Here is a 16,201-nt window from a genome sequence, read left to right as displayed (position 1 = left end):
AAGGCAAGCTCATAAGCAACCTCCCAACTCATTTCAACACCTCAAATGGGCCTATAAACCTTGGGGTCAACTTGCCCTTCTTCCCAAATCTCATAATTCCCTTCATCGGCGAAACCTTCAAGAGAACTTTTTCACCTACCATAAATGATATAGCACGCGCTTTTTAATCCGCGTTACTCTTTTGTCTGGACTGTGCTGTACAAAGTCGCTCCTGAATCTACTTTACCTTTTCCAAGGCATCCCTTACCAAATCGGTACCATATAACTTAGCCTCACCTGGCTCAAACCATCCGATAGGTGAACGACATCGCCGACCATATAAAGCCTCAAATGGAGCCATCTCGATGCTGGATTGGTAACTGTTATTATAAGCAAACTCGGCCAATGGCAGGAAACGATCCCACTGACCTCCAAAGTCGATCACACATGCCCTGAGCATATCCTCCAAAATCTGAATTGTCCTCTCTAACTGTCCATCGGTCTGCGGATGAAAGGCTGTGCTGAGCTCTACACGGGTCCCCAACTCACTCTGTACTGCTCTCCCCGTGCAACCGAACTATCTCCTGAATATAAATCTGGGCCAACCTCTCTGAAGTATACGTAGTCACAACAGGAATAAAATGTGTTGACTTGGTCAACCTGTCAACAATCACCCAAACTGCATCAAACTTCCTCAAGGTCCGCGGCAACCTAACTACAAAATCCATAGTAATTCGTTCCCATTTCCACTCTGGTATGGTCATCTGCTGGAGTAGGCCACCTGGCCTCTGCTGCTCATATTTAACTTGCTGGCAATTTAGACACCGAGCTACATACTCAACTATGTCCTTTTTCATTCGTCACCACTAATAATGTTGCCTCAAGTCACGATACATCTTAGTAGCACCTGGATGAATAGAATATCGAGAACTGTGTGCCTCTTCCAGGATCTTTTTCCTCAGCCCATCCACATTAGGAACACATAGACGATCCTGGAGTCGCAGAACACCATCCGCTCTAATAGTAACTTCCTTGGTATCACCTCGTAGAACCGTTTCACGAAGAACCACCAGGTATGGGTCATCATACTGGTGATCCTTGATCTGCTCCAATAGTGAAGATTGGTCCACATCACATGCAAGAACTCGGCTGGGCTATGAAATGTCCAGCCTCACAAGTCTGTTAGCCAAGGACTGAATATCTGAGGCTAATGGCCTTTCCTCGTCTAAAATGAAAGCCAAACTACCCATACTCCCCGCCTTTCTGCTTAAGGCATCTGCAACCACATTTGCTTTGCCCGGATGATACAAGATAGTAATATCATAATCTTTTAGTAACTCCAGCCATCTGCGCTGTCTCAAATTTAGGTCCCTCTACTTGAACAAATGCTGCAAACTGCGATGATCAGTGTAAACTTCACAAGACACCCCATAAAGATAATGCCTCCAAATCTTAAGAGCGTGAACAATCGCAGCTAACTCCAAATCATGTACCGGATAATTCTTTTCGTGGGGCTTCAGCTGACATGAAGCATATGCAATAACTTGCCCTTTCTGCATTAATACACAACCCAAGCCAACGCGCGAAGCGTCGCAATACACTGTATACATCCCCGAACCGGAAGGCAACACTAACACTGGTGTTGTAGTCAATGATGTCATGAGCTTCTGAAAGCTCACCTTACAATCATCGGACCATCGGAATGGGGCACCCTTCTGGGTTAATTTGGTCAAAGGTGCTGCAATAGATGAAAAACCTTCCACGAACCGACGATAATAACTTGCCAAACCTAGAAAACTCCTGATCTCAGTCGCCGAAGTGGGACGATGCCAATTCTGAACTGCCTCAATCTTTTTGGGATCAACTTTAATACCTTCGCCCGATACAATATGTCCCAAAAATGCTACAGACGCAAGCCAGAACTCACATTTGGAGAACTTAGCATATAACTTTTGTTCCCGCAATGTCTGAAGCACTAATCTCATATGCTGCTCATGTTCCTCCTTACTGTGCGAATAGATTAATATGTCATCAATGAAGACAATGACAAACAAATAAATATATGGCATGAATACCCTGTTCATCAGATCCATAAACGTTGCCGGGGCATTAGTTAAACCAAAAGACATTACTAGAAACTCATAATGACCATATCTAGTACGGAAAGCAGTCTTCGGAACATCCGAATCCCGAATCTTCAACTGATGGTACCCCGACCTCAAGTCAATCTTAGAGAATACCCTAGCACCCTGCAACTGGTCAAATAGATCATCAATACATGGCAACGGGTACTTGTTCTTAATAGTGACTTTGTTCAATTGGCGATAATAAATACACATCGGCATTGTACCATCCTTCTTTTTCACAAATAATACTGGTGCACCCCAAGAAGATACACTCGATCTGACGAACCCTTTGGCTAGTAACTCTTCAAGCTGTTCTTTCAATTCTTTCGGAGCCATGCGATATGGTGGGATAGATATAGGCTGGGTATCTGAAGACAAGTCAATACAGAAATCAATATCACGATCAGGTGGAATACCTGGAAGATCTGACGAGAATACATCAGGGAACTCCCGAACTACAGGCACTGAATCAATAGCCGGAGTCTCTGCAGTAGTATCCCGAACATAGGCTAGATAAGCCAAACAACCATTCTCAACCATGTGTTGAGCCTTTATAAAAGAAATAACTCAATTAAATGAACTAATAGGTGAACCTTTCCACTCCAGCTTAGGCAATGCTAGAATAACCAAGGTAACAGTCTTGGCATGACAATCTAAAATAGCATGATATGGAGATAACCAGTCCATGCCCAGAATAATTTCAAAATCGGTCATCTCAAGCAATAGGAGATCTGCTCTAGTTTCATAACCACAGAATGTAATAAAACAGGACCGGTAGATCCAGTTCACAACAACAGAATCGCCCACAGGAGTGGACACATATACAGGAGTACTCAAGGACTCACGAGAAACATCCAGGAATGGAGCAAATAGAGATGACACATATGAATACGTAGATCCTGGATCAAATAATACTGAGGCATCTTTGCCACAAACAGAAATAATACCTGTAATCACAGCAGGCCTCTGCATCTGGTCTAGCCGGAAAAGCATAGAACCGAGCTGGAGCGCCAACTGTCTGGCCTCCGCCTGGCTGACCTCCACCTCTAGGACAACCCCTACCCACCTGTCCTCCACCTTTGGGTGGTCGCACTACTGGTGGAGCAACCGGTCCGATAAGCATAGGCTGCTGACCCTGCTGTATTGGTCTACCACGAAGCCTGGGGCAAAATCTCTGCATGTGACTGGAATCCCCGCACTCATAACAACTCTTCGGTGCGATGGGCTGCTGACTAAGTGTCTGGCCCTGGGGACCTGAATACCCACTGGGAGGACCCTGAATAGCTGGTGGGCGATAAGAACTCTCTGGGATAGCACTGAGATAAGGTCGCACTGGAGCACCTCGAGGAGGTGGTGGTGCTGGATATGGGGGTCTGCTGGACTGCCCCCTCACGAAATGACCTCTGCCCCCGGACGGAGCACCTCTGAACTCTCCAGAGTACCTGAACCGCTTATCTCTCATAATCTGCTCTCGGCTTCGCTGACATACACCCTCAATCCTCTGGGCTATCTCCACAACTCGCTCATAAGAAGTACCCATCTCAACCTGTGGATCCTCATGTCGCTCACCCCCAAAGATAGGAGGATGTAGTCTAGTTCATCTGTCCAATAGTTTCTGAGGATCGGCGGCTACAGCTAGCCTGGGCTCAGGTGTAGCTGCTGCCACTGGCTGGACTCCATCCACGGGTAGTGCACCCTGGGTATGATATACAGCAGTTGCTTGTCCATGAGCCTATGCGGTAGGGGTCTGTGCTCCCCCGCTCGCCTGAGATGTGGCTGGGTCTGCCGGAAATAAACCGGCCTGAGTCATATTATCCATGAATCGCAGCATATGACCCATGACATCCTGAAATCCCGGTGCAGATGTGAAGTCCACCGGAGCTGGCTCTGCCACAGGCACCTCACCCTGCTCCTCAATAATGGGATTCTCTGTTGGATCCACTGGCGGCATAACCGGAATAGTCCTGGGACGTCCTCTCCCTCTACCACGGGATGGATCCCTCCCTCGGCCTCTGCCTCGGCCTTTAGCAACTGGGGGAGCAGCTCTACCCTGGTCTGGAATCTCATTAGAGCGTGTTCTCACCATCTGTGAGAGAATAAGAGAAGGATATTTAGTACTACATCAATTACACGATAGAATATGAAGAAAGGTAGTTTCCTAACACCATATAGCCTCTCGAAGATAAGTACAGACGTCTCCGTACCGATCCGCAAGACTCTATTAGGTCTGCTAATAACTTGTGAGACCTACGTGAACCTAGCGCTCTGATACCATGTTGTCACGACCCAATTTCACCTGTAGGTCGTGATGGCGCCCAACACTATAGCTAGGCAAGCCAACTAATAAATTAAGCATACATTGATAAAATTTAAAACAAAAAAAATATAAACCCAAGCTCTACCAATATGTGTGCCAAGGCCTGGTGTCACAAGTGAATGAGCATCTAGTAGATTATACAATACTCCAAATATTGTCTGAAATGAAATAGACAGAATGTATATATAAGAAGAGACACTGGTAGCTGCAGAACGGCTCAGAAAGGCAGCTCACCGCTATGCCTCGGGATGACGTGGGTATGCGATGATAGGTCCTCCACTAGAACCTGCCTCAGGTCCTGCACAAAAAGTGCAGCAAGTGTAGTATGAGTACGTAAATAACGTATACCCAGTAAGTATCAAGCCTAATCTCGAAGTGGTAGAGACGAGATAGCCGACTTTGACACTCACTATGGGTCAATAATAATAACTTAAATAAAACTAGGATATTTAAATCAACATGATTTACAGAATTTACAATAATTTATTTAATCAGCAGAAATAATCAAATTCCTTCAAATGTAACAATTCTCAATATATCGATTAATTTCCTTCAATCCAAATAATTTTCAATTTATCAATTAAACCTCATTTACAAGAGTAACAATTAATTCCTTAATAAGCAAGAATAATAATTCATTAAATTCCAAGGATTTTCCAAATATACTTATTAACTTCACAAGTTGAAATAAATTATTAAAGTATCGTGTAATTATTATTATTAAGCACGATTTCTACCGAGGACGTACGGCCCAATCCAGAGTGTCGTGTACACTGCCGAGGGACGTGCGGCGCAATCCATAGATGCATCTATCCTGCCGAGGCATTCGGCCCGCTCCACAAGAAAGGAGGACATTTTCTTATGTGCCTCCGGAAGGACAATATGTTTATTATAAGATAAATTTAGGAGGAAAATAATTTCTTTTGACAATTAATTGATTTAAATAGAAATCAAGCCTATGAGATTTTCATCCTTTAATATCTTTATCAAACAATTCACAATATATTCATATATATCAGTTAATATTAATTAATCAAAGAATACAATTTACACAAGCAATACATGCTTTGAGTCCTAAACTACCCGGACTTTAGCATTAATAGTAGCTACGCACGGATTCTCGTCACCTCGTGCGTACGTAGCCCCCACAATTAGCAACAATTATTTAATCTTAATCACCTATGAGGTAATTTCCCCCTCACAAGATTAGACAAGAGACTTACCTCGTCTTGCTCCAATTTAATCCACTATAAGGCCTTTTCCACGATTATCCAACTCCGTCTATCTTGAATCTATCCAAAATAATTCGATACAATCACTAAATATTATAGGAATCAATTCTATAAGAAAATACTATATTTTAAAGAAAAGATTCGAAATTAATTAAAAATTCACTTGCGGGGCCCACATCTCGAAATCTGGCGAAATTTATGAAATCCGACAACCCATTCAATTACGAGTCCAACCATACCAGTTTCACTCAAATCCGACTCCGAATCGACACCGAAATCTCAAATTTTCGTTTCTATGAGATTTCTAAACTTTTCCAAATTTCAATCTCAAAACACTAATTAAATTGTGAAAAGAATGATATATTCGTGTATATTGATCAAATCCGAATTAGAATCACTTACCCCAAATGTCTTTCCTTAAAAATCTGTAAAAAATCGCCTCTTTTCAAGCTCAAGTTTGTCAAAAATGGCAAATGGGTTGAATGCCTCTGTTTTTATAACTTACAGATCTGCCCAGTTCGATCTTGGGAGGTCGATCTCGGGAGCTCGATCTCAGGAGCTCGATATTGGGAGCTCGTTCTCGGGAGCTCGTTCTTGGGAGTTCGATCTAGGGAGCTCGTTCTCGGGAGCTCGTTCTCGGGAGCTCATTCTGGGGAGCTCGATCTCGGGAGCTCGTTCTCGGGAGCTCGTTCTTGGGAGCTCGATCTCGGGAGCTCGATCTCGAGAGCTCGTTCTGGGGAGCTCGATCTCGGGAGCTCGTTCTCGAGAGCTCGATCTCGGGAGCTCGTTCTCGGGAGCTCGATTTTGTCAGGGGTTCGATTTTTGTCAGGCAACTCGATTTTTGACAGGCAGCCCGATTTTGACAGCATTTCCAGCAGAAAACTTGCAGCAGCTAAGTCCTACTTTTGATCCGTTAACCATCTGAAACTCACCCGAAGCCCTCGGGACCTCAACCCAAAACACCAACAAGTCCTAAAACATCATACAAACTTATTTGAAACCTCAAATCACATCAAACAACACTAAAATCACAAATCATGCTCCAATTCAAGCTTAATGAAACTTAGAATTTTCAACTTCTACATTCGATGTCGGACCCTATCAAATCAACTCCGATTGACCTCAAATTTTACACACAAGTCATAAATTATATAATGGAGCTATGAAAATTTTTGGAACTGGATTCCGACTCCGGTATCAAAAAGTCAACTCCCCGGTCAAACATTCAAACTTTAAATTCTTATTTTAGCCATTTCAAGCCTAATTTCACTACGGACTTCCAAATAAAATTTCGATCACGCTCCTAAGTCCAAAATCACCATACGGAGCTGTTGGAATCATCAAAATTCTATTCCGGGGTCGTTTTCTCAAAATGGTGACCGAAGTCAAACTTAGTACTTTAAGGCCAACTTAAGGAACCAAGTGTTCCGGTTTCACCTCACACACTTCCAAATCCCGAACCAACCATCCCCGAAAGTCATAAATCATTACAAGAACCTACGGAAAGTTTTATTTTAGGGAATGGGGTTCTAAAAGTTAAAATGACAGGTTGGGTCATTACAATTATGAGCATGTTGTCTTTGTTTGAATATTTTTGAAGTTTGGCATAAAAAAAAGGGAAGTGTATGTGATTGTATGCTAAAGTTGAATTGTTGTAATTAACCATGGTCATTGGTGTAGTGTGCCTCAATTGTGTAAAAACAAAGTGCTCAGGGATAGTGTGAATTGTTAGTTGATTCGAGGACGAGCAACGTTTAAGTGTGGGGTAGTGATATTTGGCTATAATTACATATTTTTAGTTCATTCTTACCTTGCATTTAGGGGCTTTAATGCTAAACTATATTATATTTGTGCTTATTTAAGTCTATTTTATATGTAGGTACGTTGAAGACAAAATTGAAAGCAAAGTAGAAATTTTATGTGTATTCTATACACTACAAAAATGGAGTGATGATTATTTGATTAATGGATATGTAAGAATTAAAGAGACAAATTGAAAAGAAACAAAAAGAAACAGAAACGAAAACTAAAGAATTGAAAAGAAACAAAAAGAAACAGAAACGAAAACGAAAAGTGGAACGAAGCAGTAAAGGGGCAGCAGGCGTAGCGAGATGCAATTCTCGCGATTGAGCATGCGACACAAGCTTTCTAGCTCGAGTTTGACTGTGCGACGCGAGGCCTAAAGCGAGGAGGTGTTCGCATGTTTCGGGTTTTAAAGTTATTTTGTCTCCTATTTGATTTTGGACTTGGTTATTTTGTCTAGATTTTTCTCTACACGTATAAATAGTCATTAAACATCAATTTTGAAAGAGATCGAGATTGGACCGACGTTAGACCGGAGATTCGACCTAAGGAGGCAAGAACACATTAGGAGCAAGACGGAGAATTCTTCTACGAGTTTTTCACTTCCTTCTTCCTATTTTCATTATTGGTTATGAATTCTAGTATTGTAGTTATGCATACTACTATGAATAGCTGATTTGTTATTAAGAGTTTTGATATAACCTTTTGTAGGATAAATTCTTGTTATGGTTTTATATAATTGAGCCGTTAGATTTCTCTATTTGTTCAACTACGTTTATATTGTGGTTGGTTGAAGAGCTCTCAATCGATTGTGCCTATTTAGTGTGTATTACTCGGGAGAGAGTGCATATTTAGGTATTTGTTGAACAACATGACTCCTAACGTATATGAGGGATCAATACGAAGGGTTTAAAGGTGAGATTTGGGATAACAAAACCTTGGTGCGATCCGAGTGAGCCGTACTTAATGCTAGCTAGCGTAATTCGGGAGAATATGTCTAGTAAATTGTGGTAATTACTCGGAAGAGAGTTACGATACTCAGAGCGCTCATGATCGGTAGATAAAACTTAGGCGAAATTATAGAAGGCATAGCAAGGATTCCGACAATTGGGAAAATCGTAACTCTAGACTTCCTTAGTCTTGTCTAAAATTTCATCCTTGTTAGTTGATAATTTTACTGCTTTATAATAGTTGTTAGTTAATTAGTTAGAAATAAATATTATAATCTCTATAACTAGGAAATTGTTTGGACTTATGTTTCTTAGCAATACTGAACAGTTGTAGCTAAGCCTTAGTTCTCTGTGAGATTCGACTCTGAACTTGTAAACCGGATTATATTTGTAACGACCGCTTAGTCCATTTTATAAGATATTTTATAAGACATAGTTGGACATGATCATAAAGTTTAAAGTACAAAACAGAAAATAAAAAAAAGAGTTCGGTTGTTCGTTTGCTCTTTAGACCCCACCCTCCAAGTAGGGTAGTAGGTTTTGTTGGTGGTGTCCGTTGGCAGGGGTTGGGCTTGGGTGTAAGGTCTAGTTGTGAAGAAAAATGCCGATCTTGAAATTATTTCAATCCTAGACCCTCTTGATCACTATATAATTGTCACGGCCCAATTTCACCTAAAGATCGTGATGGCGTCCAACGTCATAGCTAGGCCAACCAACTAGTGAATTAAGCATACATTAATCATTTTAATAATTTTTCCAAGTAATTTTACTCTTTTTACTAGCAATATTGAAAAAAATTGAAAAGATCCTGATTAATTTAAAACTAAGAAAAATAATCCAAACCCCAATTCTACCAGGGTGTGTGCCAAGACCTGGTGTCACAAGTGTATGAGCATCTAGTAGATTATACAAAATTCTAAATACTGTCTGAAATAAAATAGACAGAATACAAATACAAGAAGAGGCACTAGTTGCTGTAGAACGGCTCAGAAAGACAACTCACCACTAAGTCTCTGGATAACGTGGGTGCGCGCCGATAGGTCCTCCGATAGTACCTGTCTCAGGTCCTGCACAAAAAGTGCAGCAAGCGTAGCATGAGTACGTAAACAGCGTATACCCAATAAATATCAAATCTAATCTCGAATAAGTAGTGACGAGAGGTCGACTTTGACACTCACTAAGAGTCAATAATATTACAATAGAAATATTTAAATAAACATGATTTATATGAACAACAATAAATTTCCTTAACAAGCAAAAATAATTAATTCTTTCAATTTCATAAATTTTTAATTTATCGATTAGTTTCGCAAGCTGCAATAAAAATTCAAGATATCGTGTAATTATTATTATTAGGCACGATTTTCGCTGAGATCGTACGACCCGATTCAGAGTGTCGTGTACACTGCCGAGGGACTTGCGGCACGATCCATAGATGCATCTATACTGCCAAAAGGAGAATATTTTCTTATGTACCTCCGGAATGAGAATATATATATATATATATATATATATATATATATATATATATATATATATATATATTATATTGATTAACACATGAGGATGTACAATTTATACAATAGTTAAATATTTCGAAATAAAAATTCAAGTATGTGAAGTTTATGTCTTTACTATTTCCTCTAACAATTTACAACATAATTTCAATATTTCAATTGAATAAAGGATTCAATTAACACAAATAATTTCATGATTTGAGTCCTAAACTACACGATTTTAGCATAAATAGTAGCTATGCACGGACTCTCATCACCTCATGCGTACGTAGCCCCCACAATTAGCAACAGTTATCACTTTAAATCACCTATAGGATAAATTCTCTCTTACAAGGTTAGACAAGAGACTTACCTTGTCTCAAATTTCACTTCCCGAGCACAATATCGCGTAAAAATCTCAATTCGGTGCCGAAAAATCCGAAACTATCCAAATGTTATATAAAATAATTAATGCATGCTCAATACTTCAAAATTAGACGATTAAATTAATTACCCAACCCAAAATGGTAAAATTTCTAAACTTTATCCCTAGACCACGTGCCCGGATTTCGGAAATTTTCGGAGAAAATCGTTATCCATAATCTCAAGAACTCAAATATATAATTTTCATCCAATTCCATAACCATTTTCGTGGTTAAAATCTCATTTTTTTTAAAATCTAGGTTTTTTTTCTAACCCCGGATTTCTAAGATTTACAGGTTATAATCTACCCATAATCTATGTATTTAACTTAGAGTGTGTAGAATTAACTTACCTTCAAATTGCTACTTGAAATTCCCTCTCAAAAATCTCCAAAATCGCCCAAGAATGAAAGAAATGGGGTTTAAAATGGTGGAATCTCGTTTTTAAGACATTCTGTCCGGAACAGTGGAACCCTTCTTCGCTAACGCAGTCAAGGCTTCGCGTTCGCGAAGCCCAATTTCCTCAGCCTCAAAATTTACCCTACGCGAATGCGACATGAGCCTCGCGAACGCGTAGGCTTACTGGCCTGCCCTTATGCGAACCCGTGAGCTCCTTCGCGAACGCGTAATGGAACTACACCTGGTCCCAGTCCTCTTCCCCGAACGCATGAAGGCCTTTGCTAACGCGTAGGCTTACTTTCCAGGGCTTTGCAAATGCGTCGCCTGGCATGCGAACGCGAAGGGAAATTGCCCAGTCCCATTTTTCCTTCATCGCGAACGCGAGGGAACTCACGAGTTCGCGAAGAAGGAAACCAGAATTGGAATTTCTAGTTTTTTCAACTTAGCTCCAGATGGTTCAAAACTAACCCGAGCCCCCCGGGACCCCGTCCAAATATGCCAACAAATCTATAAACATAATACGGACTTATTCGAACTCTCGAAATATGTAAATCAACCACGAAGATAAGAATCGCACCCCAAAACCGAATTGGATCAAAGTATGAATTTCAAGTTTCTAAATTCCTTCGAACGTGCTGAATCCTACTTATACTACTCGGAATGACACCAAATTTTGCGTGCAAGTCTTAAATCACTATACAGAGCTATTCCCAGGCTTGAAATTCCAAACGAATCTCGATTACTCCAAAACCTACTCTAAACCAAATTTAAATAACCGAATCTCGATTACTCCAAAACCTACTCTAAACCAAATTTAAATAACCCTAAAATCTTAAAATAGCTAGTTTTCACTATTAAGCGCCGAAACGCTTCCGGGTTGTCCAAAATCCGATTCGAACATACGCCCAAGTCCAAAATCATCATATGAACCTATTGGAACCATCAATTCCCGATTCCTGGGTCGTTTTCTCAAAATATTGACCGAAGTCAAACTTTGCCTTTTAAAAGCCAAACTAAGAAATTAAGTGTTTCGATTTTAATCCGAACACTTCCAAATCCCAAACCAACTATCCCCGCAAGTCATAAATTAGTAAAAACACATTCGGGAAGTCTTATTTAGGAGAACGGGGTTCTAAAAGTCAAAACGACCGATTGGGTCGTTACATTAATTAAGTTTCATATTCTTCCATTTTCTTGATCAGTAGCTGGAGTGAACAAAAAGACTCTTAGCAGCCTTTTTCTTTTAAAGTAATTTTCCAAAAAAATATTTTTGAAATTTTTCTGGTATTAAAAAAAGAGTTAGTTCTTTATTTCTTTAAACTTTTCTGGGTTCTTTACTAATTTTCTGTTGTTGTTCGTACTGCTTTATCTTGTATTCGATAGCTATAACACTTATTCTTCATTGGTGTGGCATTAGGAGCATTTGCCATCTAGATAACCATACCATAACAAGGGACATTTAACGTCTATACACTGAGGCCAATGCATAATAATTGAATGAAAGTATTATGTAGCTTTAGATCAACATGAAAGTGCTCTCTAGATTAGGACAAAGAAATTGAAAAAGACAGTGGAACTTATAAGAAAGAGACTCCTAATTAATAAGACGATATTGGAAATGCATATTGGATGTGACAATTGTGTCGAGAAAATGCAGAAAATTAAGGTGACTAACACCTTTCTTTCGACTTCATTTAAACTCTTACCTAGATCTTAGGTTGCGTAGACCATATGTGGAGTTAATTGTAATAAGTAGTAATATATGTATCCTCCTTAAAAATTATTAGATGGCGACTTGTATATTTTAATTATTTAGAGCATATACATCATATTTTGAAGATGATGAAGGTTCAACTTCTTTCACAAAAGAGCACTCATGTATGAATAGATCAACTTTTTCTTTCTTCTTATTTTTCATCTCTTAGTCACTAAATCATCACTAATGAAAACCAAAGAGGAAAACTTTGAAAACTAAAGAAGAAAAGTTTAAACTATTATTTGTACTCAATAGGAACTGAAGGCCAAGGTCTGCTAATGGTGTGAAGGCAGTAAATATATAATTACTCGAGCATCATTTTATTAATAGTTGGAATAAGATGTAATTTGGTGTCCTAAATCCAATGCAAAGTATAACGCTAATAAAATTTTATAGTTTTGTATAAAGTATTTGACATATTATGTAATATTCTGAAATTTTCATCCCAAAAATTTATTAAGTGTGATTAAATAGTAAATAGAGTTTGCTAATTCAAAATTTGAGATGAAAATTGTTTAACACTCAATTACAAGGGCTACACAATTGTTTTTATCTCTTGCAGTGTTATACCTTTTTCTTGAAATTCAATTTTTCATCTTAATTAAATTATATATTATATTACTGAACGAAAGCTCTCGGCATATTTTTATTGAGAAAACCAAATGTAAATAATTAACTTCCAGTAATAATTTAACTGGATTTTAATGATTTAACTGGATTTTTCCTTCTTTTAAGAAAATAATATTACTAGAAAATGAGCTAGCCTTATACTAGCTTCAACTATGAGATTCAGGGTTGCTAATTCGAGGAAAAATGAAAAGAAGCAGAAAACAATTGGTGTTTGTAAATGTGTGTTAGAAATAATTAGTAACAATCATCATTTTCAATTTACAAATAACTCATTTAACTTCAAATGATTTATGGTATCATGTATACATGGATAAATAGATAACACATTTTATAATGCATCCACCTTACAAAATTAAGGAATCAATGACTTTAGCAAATGAGCTTTTAGTGGTAGTGTTGATGAGGTTGGTATCGAGAAGAGGATGTTCTGTCCCTCAATAGTAAAATAGAAGAGGGAGAAGTGTTTAAATACATTTCTTGTCCTATGAGGGATATTTTAGAGAAAAATCAAAAATTGACAATAATAATATTAATAGTCGAAGATAGGCATTTCGATCTTCTTTTCAATAATTATTTTATCAAAAAGTTTTATTTTATTAAAAGAATTTTTTTATTTTTTTTAATTTAAAAAGGAGACTATTTATTTAAAGAGGTGCCTCTTCAAAAAGAGTAGTCTGTTCAATTCAACAAACGTTTAAGGTAATATAAATACCAGGTGCTTCTCCAAAATGAATGCAACACAGAAAAAACAATCTTCATCACTTCTTCTTTTCTTACTATAAGTATCTGGACACGTACATCGTGAATTCTATGTTAACAATACAAACTTTGTAAAATGGAAGATACCCAAAAGTTGAAAAGAAATAAAAGATAAACAAAATAGTATCCAAAAAATCTATCTATATATGTATATAAAGGAGAGAATTGGAAGAGATGACTTGGCACCTCTCTGTCACGATCGAATTTCACCTAAAGGTCGTAATGACGCCCAACGTCACAGCTAGCCCAGCTAACTAGTGAATTAAATATACATTAATTATTTTAAATATTTTCCAAGTAATTTTACTCTTCTTACTAGCAATATTTAAGAAAATAAAAAGATTCTGATTAATTAAAAACCAAGAAAAATAATTCAAACCCTATTCTACCAGTGTGTGTGCCAAGACCTGGTGTCACAAATATATGAGCATCTAGAAGATTATACAAAAATTCTAAATACTATATGAAATAAAATAGACATAATACAAAATACAAGAAGAGGCACTAGTCGCTGCAGAACGACTCAGAGAGGCAGCTCACCACTAGGCCTCGGGGTATCGTGGATGCGCTCTGGTAGGACCACCTACAACTCATATCTCAGATCCTGCACAAAAAGTGCAGCAAGCGTAGCATGAGTACGTAAACAACATGAAACCAATAAGTATCAAGTCTAATCTCGAAGAAGTAGTGACGAGAGGCCGACTTTGACACTCACTATGGGTCAATAATATTACAATGGAATTATTTCAATAAACGTGATTTATATGAACAACAATAAATTCCTTAACAAGAAAAAATAATTAATTCTTTCAATTTCAATAATTTTCAATTTATCCATTAGCTTCGCAATCTGCAATAAAAATATCAAGGTATCGTTTAATTATTATTATTAGACTCGATTTCCGTTGTGATCGTACGGCCCGATCCAGAGTATCGTGTACACTGTCGAGGGACATGTGGCACGATCTATAGATGTATTTATACCGCCGAGGCGTTCGTCCCGCTCCACAAGATAGGAGGACATTTTCTTATGTACCTCCAGAATGAGATATATATATATATATATATATATATATATATATTAAGATTTACACATCAGGATGTACAATTTCTAACAACAGTTAAATATTTTGAACAAAAATTCAAGTATGTAAAATTTCAGTCTTTTACTATTTCCTCTAATAATTTACAATATAATTTCAATGCTTCAATTATATAATGATACAATTATCACAAGTAGTTCATGATTTAAGTTCTAAACTATCCGGACTTAGCAATATTAGTAGTTATATACGGATTTTCGTCACCTCATGCGTACATAGCCCCCACAATTAGCAACAATTATTAATTTAAATTACCTATGGGGTAAATTCCCTCTTACAAGGTTAGACAAGAGACATACCTTATCTCAAAGTCCATTTTCCGATCACCACGTCACGTTAAATTCTCAATTCGATGCCGAAAAATTCAAAACTATCCAAATGTTATACAAAATAATTAATATATGTTCAAAAATTCAGAATTGGACAATTAAATAAATTTCCAACCCAAAATGGTAAAAATCCTAAAATTCACCACGGGCCCAGATTTTGGAAATTTTCGGAGAAAATTATTACCCGTAATCTCAAGAACTCAAGTATATAATTTCCACCCAATTTCATAATCATTTTCATAGTTAAAATCTCATTTTTATCAAAACTTAGGTTTTTTTCATCCAAACCCTTGATTTTCACGAATTACAGGTTATAATCTACTCATAATCTATGTATTTAACTGAAGGTGTGTAGAATTAACTTACCTTCAAGTTGCTAGTTGAAATCCCCTCTCAAAAAGCTCCAAAATCGCTCAAGAATGGAAGAAATGGGGTAAAACATGGTGGAATCCCGTTTTTAAGACATTCTGTCTGGAACAGTAGAACCCTTCTTCGCGAACGCGGTCAGGACTTCGCGTTCGCGAAGGCCAATTTTCCTAAGCCTCAAAATTACCCTTCGCGAACGCGACAGGGACCTCGCGAATGCAAAGGCTTACTGGCCTGCCCCTTCGCGAATGCCTGAGCTCCTTCACGAACGCGTAAGGTAACTTCACCCGGTCCCAGTCCTCTTCCGCGAACGCGTGCATACCTTTGCTAACGCGTAGGCCTAAACTCCAAGGCTTCGCGAACGCGTCGCCTGTCACACGAACGCGAAGGGCAAAAACCCAAGGCTCCTCGAACGCGTCACTTTTCATGCCAACAAGTCTGTAAATATGATACGGACTTGCTCGAACTCTCGAAACACGTAAGCCAACAACGAAGCTAAGAATCACACCCCAAAACCGAATTGGATCAAAATAT

Source organism: Nicotiana tomentosiformis, chromosome 2 (assembly GCF_000390325.3).
Source record: "Nicotiana tomentosiformis chromosome 2, ASM39032v3, whole genome shotgun sequence".
Classification (NCBI taxonomy): domain Eukaryota; kingdom Viridiplantae; phylum Streptophyta; class Magnoliopsida; order Solanales; family Solanaceae; genus Nicotiana; species Nicotiana tomentosiformis.
The sequence above is the reverse complement of the archived record's forward strand: the minus strand, read 5'-3'. Positions refer to the sequence as shown.